The sequence below is a fragment of the Bombina bombina genome, chromosome 1 (genome assembly GCF_027579735.1).
Source record: "Bombina bombina isolate aBomBom1 chromosome 1, aBomBom1.pri, whole genome shotgun sequence".
In the NCBI taxonomy this organism is placed as follows: Eukaryota; Metazoa; Chordata; class Amphibia; order Anura; family Bombinatoridae; genus Bombina; species Bombina bombina.
In genome coordinates this window covers 718214372-718217256 of record NC_069499.1, presented here as the reverse complement: position 1 = coordinate 718217256, position 2885 = coordinate 718214372, and the positions used below count along the sequence as shown (strand labels likewise).

The window sequence follows — 2885 nt, the reverse complement described above, 5'->3', positions numbered from 1 at the left end:
GCTTGTCTGTATTTTTTATTTTACTTTGTATTGCCCTGAGCTGGTTGTACATTTCACTATCATCCGAGCTTTACCACCAGGGGTTTAGCCGCTTGATCACAGTTGTTACAAAATGATTTTTATTTACACCTCACTTACTCACTACAAGACACATTGTGCTTTTGTGTCAGAGGAAACAAGCAACAGACACACAAACTCTACTTGACTGTGGGTGGATGTGAATTATTTCTTGGATAATTGGCAGCAAGTGTGGATTCATGATCAGGATTCAGACCTGTGTGATATATTAAAAAGAGCTATAGTTACATCGGTCCTTGTGAATACAAATCTGCTGCTAACCGTATGCTACTGAGGAAGCTTGAGTTTTGGATTCCTTTACAAAATGCAAACTAACTTTCTATGAAACAGAGGGCAATAGGTCTAGCAACCTCTATAGAGAGTATTTGCTGCCAAGAAGTTTTTTGTGTCACCTGTCACTGCTGTGAGAACATTAAGAGAAGACTCAATACATCCATTTAGTGCATCAGGTAACAGTCTGATCCTAGAGCCTGGTCCAGTTAACCACACCTGGTTTATTCATCTCTCTGGAGTTGACGCTGTGAGTTGCTTGCTGGGATACTTTTCTGCCATCTAAATCATGGCCCCAGCACTGCTCCACCTGATGGCAGTTTGCACGTCGCCGTGAAACCTGCCAAGCTGGACCCCTCAGCTGCACTCCAAGACACCTTGGCCATCAGAGTGCCCCTTGCACACGAGCATGACCATGCAGTCCTAGCCTGTGACACGGGCATTCATGAAGAGCACTATGTAAGTGAGGTGGGACAAGAGGATGTGGAGGATGAGAGAACATATAGAGATGCCGGCACCATTACAGATGTGTGCAACAGTACTGATCTTCCAGAAGTTGAAATCATCAGTTTGCTGGAAGAGCAGTTGCCCCATTACAAGTTAAGAGCCGATACCATCTATGGGTATGACCACGAAGACTGGCTTCAGACACCTCTCATTTCCCCAGATGACAACATTGACCTGACTACTGAACAGATTGAAGAGACCTTGAAATATTTCCTTCTATGCGCTGAAAGAGTGGGCCAGATGACTAAAACATACAATGATATAGATGCTGTTACACGTCTACTTGAAGAGAAAGAGCGGGATCTGGAACTAGCTGCTCGTATTGGCCAGTCTTTGTTAAAGAAAAATAAAACCCTCACAGAAAGAAACAAATACCTTGAGGAACAAGTGGAGCATATCAGGGAGGAGGTTTCACAGTTGCATCATGAGCTTTCCATGAAAGATGAGCTACTTCAGTTTTATACCAGCGTTGCAGAGGAGAGCGAGCCAGAGTCCACCTGCTCTACACCTTTGAAGAGAAATGAGTCTACCTCTTCTGTCCAAAATTATTTCCATTTTGACTCGCTTTTGAAGAAGCTGAAGGACCTTGAAGATGAAAATACAGTTCTCCAATCTGAGGCATGTCATTTGCAGACAGAAACAATCACCTATGAAGAAAATGAGCAGCAGCTTGTGAATGACTGCGTCAAAGAGCTAAGAGATGCAAGCCTTCAAATCGCCAACATATCCAATGAGTTAGCTAAGAAAACAGAAGATGCGACTCGACAACAGGAAAAGATAACACATCTTCTGTCCCAAATAGTAGATCTTTAGAAGAAAGCAAAAGCATATTCAGTTGAAAATGAGGAACTTGTACAACATCTGGGGACAGCTAAAGATGCCCAACGGCAACTTACAGCTGAGCAACAAGAGCTGGAAGACAAGTATGCAGAGTGCATGGAAATGCTTCATGAGGCGCAGGAAGAGCTGAAGAATCTGAGGAATAAGACCATGCCAAACGTAATATCTCAACGTTACCACACACTAGGTGCATTCCCCATGGATTCTCTGGCTGCTGAGATTGAAGGATCTATGAGGAAAGAGCTGCAAATGGATGACCCAGATTCACCAGAGATGAATGGAAATCACCCCAAACGTGTGTTTGAAACTGTACGGAATGTAAATCACTGGCCCCCTCTCCAATGAACATCCCTGGATCTAACCAATCCTCTGCAATGAACTCTTTGATGTCCAGTTGTGTCAGTACACCACGTTCCAGTCTGTATGGGGGAGATGTCTCCAACATTATTATTGATAACAAGACCAACTGCATTATCCTAGAAATAGAATGCTCTGATAATGGTGATAAAGATAAAAACATGAAGCCCAGGACACCTGGTACACCAGGGTCAAACGACCTGGAGACAGCCTTGCGACGCTTGTCTCTTCGCGTGAAAACTTTATTCTAGAACGCAAGTTTTTTGAAGATGAACAAGAGAGGAAACTGCGCAGATTGGCAGAGAAAGGAGAGCTTCACAGCGGCTCTGTAACAGCTACAGAAAGCATCATGCCCCTGGGAACCCACTCCAGGATATCGGAATTCACTGGAATTTCAGGAATGTCATTCAGTAGTCGTTCCTACTTGCCAGAGAAACTGCAGTTCGGGAAATCCTTAGAAGGTGACAGTAAGGGGCCTCGGCCCTTCTCAGTTTTGCTTAGTGACTCCTTATGGTCTTTGATCCATCACCAGAAAGCAGGCACATTACACAATTCACACTCTTTCTACTTTAGAGACAGTCATCCACGTTGCTGGTTTGAGGGACACAGGTTAAATTAAATTTTCATGATTCAGATACAGCATGTAATTTTAAACAACTTTCCAATTTACTTCCATTAACAAAAATGTGCACAGTCTTTTATATTTACAATTTTTGAGTCACCAGATCCTACTGAGCATGTGCAAGAACTCACACAGGCCCATTTATCAAAGGTCTTGCGGACCTGATCCGACACTGCGGATCAGGTCCGCAAGACCTCGCTAAATGCGGAGA

At 43.7% G+C, this 2885-nt stretch overlaps 1 pseudogene; it reads left to right on the top strand.

Annotated features, from left to right (window-relative positions):
* The first annotated feature begins 232 nt into the window (after positions 1–232).
* LOC128660585 (trafficking kinesin-binding protein 1-like) lies at positions 233–2671 on the top strand (annotated as a pseudogene).
* The last annotated feature ends 214 nt before the right edge of the window (positions 2672–2885 follow it).